Source organism: Pteropus vampyrus, unplaced genomic scaffold (genome assembly GCF_000151845.1).
Source record: "Pteropus vampyrus isolate Shadow unplaced genomic scaffold, Pvam_2.0 Scaffold198, whole genome shotgun sequence".
Classification (NCBI taxonomy): Eukaryota; Metazoa; Chordata; class Mammalia; order Chiroptera; family Pteropodidae; genus Pteropus; species Pteropus vampyrus.
The window spans coordinates 570,801-578,156 of NW_011888979.1; positions in this window are offsets into that span (position 1 = coordinate 570,801).

A 7,356-nucleotide genomic window follows, 5' to 3' on the forward strand; every position below is an offset into this window, starting at 1 on the left:
TTTTTTTTTTTTTGCTTTCTCCTTTCTCAATCAACTACCTGATGTTGAAACAAGTTTGAGAATGTAGGACTTTCATGGTAATGATTGGCTTTGTATTTACTTATTATGTACTTCTTCCACACTTAACAAATAACAGCAATGATTAAGAATCAAGTAAAAGAATTTATGTTTTTATTTTTACAAAGAGAACTATTTGATCTCTATGGAATCATATTTTAAAAAAATTTAAGGGAGGGGAAAAAATGGCGTAGATGATGGAGGCTCTTTTCATCCCTCTGGCAACCAAATCAAAGCTGTGACAGAAATAAGGAGCAAGCAGTAAGGAAAAATTGCCTGTGATCTAGATGAACAAGCCATACAATGAAGAATAAATCCAAAAATTAAACCTGCAATGGCAGAAGGTAGAATGGGGTGAGGACATGGGGCAGCCGGGTCTCCAGTGGCTGAGTGAGCTGGAGGCTGTGGCAGCGGCAACAGCAGAAGCCTCTTAAAGGGGCTGCGTCGGTGAGCAGATTTTCATGGTGACTGACTTGTTTGCTGTGAGCATCAGTGCCAATTCGGCTGAATGTAGGGGGCACCAGAGACTTACAGATAGACATTGTTGGAATGAGGGCTGAATCGAGACTTGCTCTGTAGAGAAATGCCGGCAATATCCATTGTTCTCTGTTGAGCTCTCCCCCTCCCAGTGTGTGGACACAGCACCGCCAAAGCCATGAAGTCATCAAACTGGATAAAAAGAGGTCCCCCTGCTCAGAGGATTCCTTGAAACCCTGCCTCCCCCAACTCGTGACCACACCCAAGCCACATCCAGGTGTATCCTCAGTGAGTCAGGTGTTCCTTGCTGAGCAGCACTGAGACTCACCCTGGAGGTAGCTGCCTCAGTTTCTGGCGTGGTCTTTTGAGGCAACTCTAAGCACAGCATCTGTGGATTGCTTGCTGAATCTTAACAGGTGGCCTCAGATGGGTAGAGGCTTGGGCTAAGTTTGACCTGCAGCTGAACCCCTCTCAGGACTGTGCCACCGGACATCTACTTCACAAATCCACACTATTAAAACCAGGAGACTTAAGAGCTTTGCTTAGTACATAGAAACAGACATGGAAAGGCAGTCAAAATGGGAAGACAAAGAAGCAGAAACCATATGAGAGAACAGAACAGAGATACAGATATAATGGAGTCAAGCAATCTAACAGATGCAGAGTTCAAAACACTGGTTATAAAGATGAACAATAAAGTTTTGAGAAATGTAGATAAATTCAGTGAGAACTTCAACAAAGAGATAAAAAGCATAAAAATGTAAATGGAAAGTATAAAAGGGAACCAGTCTGAAATGAAGAACACATTATCTGAGATGAGAAGTATATTAAATGGAATAAACAAAGGAATAAACTCAGTGAATAAAGAAGATCAAATGCCCTATCTAGAGGATGGGAAAGCCTAGGACACTCAATCAGAATGGCAAGAGATAAGATACGAAGACTATAAAAGTAATTTAAAGAGCATATGGGACACTATTAAGGGTCCAAATATCCATCTGATTGGCATACCTGAAGGAAACCAAGATGTTGAACGGCTGTTTGAAGAAATAATTATTGAAAATTTCCCTAACCTGGTGAAGGAAATAGACATAAAACCCTAGGAAGCTCAGAGAATTCCAAAAATCAGGCATCCAAAAAGGCCCACACCAAGACACATCATAATTAAAATGCCAAAGGTTAAATACAAAGAAAGAATCTTAAAAGCAGGAAGAGAAAATCAGATAATTACCTATAAGGGAACACCCATAAGACTGGCAGCTGATTTCTCAAAAGAAACTATGCAGGACAGAAGGGTTTGGCAAAAAATATTCGACAGGATGAAGACCCAGGATCTACAATCAAGGATACTTTATCTAGCAAAGCTATCATTTAGAGTTGAAGGGCAGATAAAGAGCTTCCCAGACAAAAAGAAGCTAAAGGAATTTATCACCACCAAGCCAGTATTACAGGAAATGTTGGAGGGACTTCTATAAGAAGAAAAAACATGTATCAAAAACAGGAATAAAGAATGGTAACAACTACATTTCTAACAATAAGTACCTCAAATGGAAAAGAATTAAGTGCTCCAACTAAAATGTAAAGTGCCTGAATGGATAAAAAAACAAGATCCATACAAGAGACTCACTTCTGATTAAAAGACACACACAGACTAAAAAGAAGGGGATGGAAAAAGATATCGCCTTGATGGACCTAGAAGGTATTTAAGTCAGACAGAGAAAGATAAACACTATATAAGTTCACTTATGTGTGAAATCTAAGGAATAAAAATAACAAATTAATCAAAAACAGATTCACAACTACAGTGGACAATTTGGTGACAGACAGAAGGGAAGAGGGGGAGAGGAGATAGGAGAATGGGGTGAAGGGTTAAAGAAGTAGAAATTAGTAGCTGATGAATGGTCACGGGAATGGGGAGCACAGCATAGAAAATGCAGTTAGCATTAATATGTTGGCTAGGTGCAGGGTTAGGGGAGGGAGGAAGCAATTGGGGGGATCGTTTTATAAACTATACAGCTGGCCAACCAATATACTGTATACTTGTATATTAAAATAAATAAATTAAAACAATTAGGTAGCGATAAATAAAAGTTCTTGAGTTTCTTATCTGATTTCATTCTTCGGGTCTTTCTTAAGAGTTAAGGAAAGAATAACCTAACAAACAAAACATAAAATGTTCTGCAATTGTAGTGAAATAACTCTTTGTAACTTTCCCCTGAAACAATACACCTACCCTTGTTGTTTCATTAGACTATTATTTTTCATAAGAATGTTTAATTGTCATGTTTTAATTTAAAACTATTGAAATAAAGCCTGAAATTTGGGCCCCCTAACATAGTTACAGTCTTTCAGTAATGTTAATCTATAAATTCTCACTGTTTAGATCAGAGGTTTCAAACTTCAAATGGCTGTAGAGTGTTTTTGTTGTTATTCCTTTTTTTCCTCACTACCTTTTCCATCTCCCTGTGAATTCTCTTTTTTAGTCTATTTCTTAGTCCTGCTTCTGAGAGATAGTGACACCACTAGCAAAGACACTCCGCTCTCTGTGTTCTCTTTTAATTATTTTCAAAAGAACAGGCTAGTCTACTTCTGTTCCCTTTTATTCTGGAAAATGCTCTAGTCACATGTCTTTCTGATTGATTTCTGACAACCAAGTGAATGTCTAAGTCTCGGCAGGCTAAGTTTATACAGAGTGATTCAGATCTTACTCTGGTTATATAAAAAATAAGTTGCCTGAGGACTAGGAGAATTCTTTATTTGTCTTTGATTACCTAGCACTATGACTGATGCATAATGTATACTCAAAAGAATTGGTGAGTTTCAGGAAAAATTATCAATATAAGAACAAGCACGCAACTCCTCTTATAGAAACTGTCTGTGACAACTAACAACAAACACAAATAAATAGAAAAGATTTGCATCAGGGCTAAAACTAGGAATGGTGCCAACCACATGCTGGGGTCCTTGAGAAATCTCTGCTAGGTACTCTGCCTGGTACTATATTAAAGAAGTCATAACTTTCTTTTTTCAATAAAATGGAATGGAATTTTAGGAAGTATGTAAAGATGGTTTTGGAAGAATACCACAACATTTCTATTTTTGAAGGTCCAGGGAAAGAGGTGAGGTGCACCATGGAAAACCAAGGACCATTTCATTTAAGCTTCACAGATATAGACTTTCAGGGGTGTCAGCACAGAGATTGGAAAAGCAATATCTGTTATGGTAAACAGAAAGTTTGTAAACAGTAGGGAGCCTCCCTTGGAGATTCAATAATTGGTAGGTACAATGAAAATATCACTCTCCAACTCAGTAGGCAGAAGCACCAGAAAAAAGGCTAGATTCAATTAGTCCATATATCTGAAGTAGAGATCAGACTAAACAGATAATCAGATATACAGATGCAAATGTTAAGATAAACAGAAAAAGTATGTAGAAAATTGACTTCTTCACTGGGACATTTGATGACCTAGCTCACTTTCCACTGATTTTAGGCTCCTGAATATTTCAAGTTATTCAAAAGTAGACTAACATTAGATTAATATCTAAGAGGAGAAATCTAAACACACCTGGATAAATTGTGAGAGGTTTACAAGAATATATAGTCACACTATTTGTAAACAAAGATCAGATATAAGAATGACTACTTTTACTAAGGATGAAAAGGGAAATTTTAAAAATGAGAATCTTTTTCAAAGATTCTATATCTAAGAGAAGTTCAAATACACTTACATACCTAAAATTTATATGGAGCCATAAAAAAAAACCCTGAATAGCTTCAGCAATATTGAGAAAGAAGAACAAAGTTGGAGGTATAACACTATCTGATATCAAACTATACTACAAGCCCACAGTAATCAAAACAACATGATACTAGCATAAAAACATTGATCAATGGAACATAATAGAGAGCCCAGAAATAAATCCACACCAAATGCTCATTAAGTATGTGACAAAGGAGGTAAGAATATACAATGGGGCAAAGACAGTCTCTTCAATAAATGGTGTTGGGAAAATTTGACAGATACATACCAAAAAAAAAAAAAAAAGGAGCTGGACCACCATCTTACACCATTTATAAGAATAGACTCAAAATGGATTAAAGACTTAAATGTAGACCCGAAACCATAAAAATTCTAGAAGAAAACATAGGCAGTAAACTCTCTGATATTACTAACAGGAATCTCTTTCCAGATATATCTCCTCAGGCAAGGGAAACAAAAGAAAAAATAAACAAATGGGATTACATCAAACTAAAAAGTTTTTGTATAGCAAAGAAAATCATCATCAAAACAAAAAGACAACCACTGTTTGAGAGAAGATATTCGCTAACGATACATCTGATAAGAGGTTAATATCCAAAATATATAAAGAACTTATACAACTCAACCACAAAAAAAGCAAATAATCCAATTTAAAAATGGGCAGAAGACCTGAACAGATATTTCTCTGAAGAGGAAATACAGATGGCTAATAGACATATGAAGAGATGCTCAAGGTCACTAATCATCAGAAAAATGCAAATTAAAACCACAATGAGATATTACTTCACACCTCTCAGAATGGCTGTCATCAATAAATCAAAAAACAACAAGTGTTGGAGAGAATGTGGAGAAAAGGGAACCCTCATACATTATTGGTGGGATTGCAAATTGGTACAGCTGAAAACAGTCTGGAAGTTTCTCAAAAAATTAAAAATGAATCTACCTTTTGACCTAGCAACTGCACTTCTGGGTATTTATCCAAAGAAAACCAAAACAATAATTTGTAAACATCTATGCACCCTAATATTCATGGCAGCACAATTTACAATAGCCAATATATGGAAGCAGCCTAAATGCTCATCAACAGACGATCAGATAAAGAAATTATGGTTCACATATACAATGGAATATTACTCAGCCATTAAAAAAAATGAAATTCTACCATTTGCAACAACATAGATGAACCTAGAGATTCTTATGCTGAGTGAAATAAGTCAGACAGAGAAAGATAAATACCATATGATTTCCCTTATATGCGGAATCTAAGGAATAAAAAGAACAAACTAATCAACAAACTCACAAATATAGTGGACAATTTGGTAACGGACAGAGGGGAGGGGTGTTGAGGACAGGGAGAATGGGATGAAGGGTTAAAGAAGTACAAATTAGTAGTTGATAGTTGGTCACGGGGATGGGGAGCATGGCATAGGGAATGCAGTTAGCATTAATATGTTGGCTAGGTGGAGGGTCAGGGGAGGGAGGGAGCAGATGAGGGAATCGTTTTATGAACTATATCGCTATCTAACCAATGTATTGTATATTTGAAACTAATTTAAATAAATAAATTTAAAACAAACAAACAAACAAAACACACTTAGATAAATTGTGAAGGTTCAATCTACACTACTTCCAAACAAATATCAGGTATAAGAAATACTGCACCTATAAAAAATGAAATGAAAATGGAAAAAAATGAGAATAACGAAAAGATTTTGAATCATAAAATAATGACATAATCATGGCAAGTTAAAGAGATAGAGGAAGATCCTATTTTGAAAGGTTTACTACAAGCAAGAATGTAAACGTTAGTTAGAATTTGCTTTGTGAAAGAATATAGGAACTCTATAAAAAATAAAAAGAGATAAAACAACAAATTTACCAAGGATCTAGTAGTGCCGAGGAAATGATTCCAGGAAATGGTAAACTAGAACATGCAATGAGCAGAATTGAAAATAAAGGGTGATGTAAAGGGTGAAATCGATTTTGTTGAAAATTTAATCAATTAGGTGGATACCAAGATTGTGAGGCTCTATATTAAAGCAAAGAAAAAGGATAAAGAGATGGAAGTGATTGAAGACAAGATACAGATATGGAGGACATTTAATGATGACCTAACACACAGATAATTTTTTTCTGAAGAAATGACCAGAAGGAATTGAATTGATAATGTCATTCAGAGGTATAACACAGAACAATTCTGAACTGAAGAAAATCATAAACCAGCTGATCAAAGGGCCCATTTTGTACAAAATAAAGTTAATGAAAATAGATTAAAATCTAGACATAGCAAAGGTTTAGAATTTTGAGAGACCAGAGAGAAAAGAAATGCCATTAAAGGGGAAAAATATCAAATTGACCTCAGGCTTGAAATATTACATACTGGAAAAAAGCAACACCTAAAGTGTTTGAGGGGTATTTTGTGACCTACCCCCTCCAACTGCATGCCAAATCAGGTAGCTCTTTATTTATAAAGACAATGAAAATATAGTTACAGATATATAAGGTAGTAATAAAGGTAGTAATCCTTCCACATACTCTATCTGGAAAAAAAATTAAAAATGTATTTTAATAAACTGAGAAATAATTTAAAATAAAATAAATCAAGGAATCATGATATCAGAGAAATAATAGTGAATATGAAATTTATTTCAGAATAGAATTAATTCTAAATAAGTAGAAAAAATATGATTAGAAGAGAATGTGTAAAAATTAACATTCTTAAAAGAGAAAATATAGACTATATCAGAAAAACAATAATGATCATAATAAAATGATGAAAATTCCAAATCATATTAAAAAAAGAAGAAAGTATGGGAGAGAGAAAAGGAGGAAATTGATGTGTGTATTTCTTACCTTATATAAAAAAAGAATAAAAAATTCCATTAATGTTAAAAATGTTTAAATTGTGATTTCTAAATCCTGAAAAACAACCACTAATAAAATCAAAAGCAAACTTTCAAATTAGTAGAGAAATAGAGTGACTTCAGAAGCATGGCAGCGTGTGAGGTTGCCTGGTCTCTTCTCTCAAAGTTACAAGTTGAACATGTATATTTCAATAAAA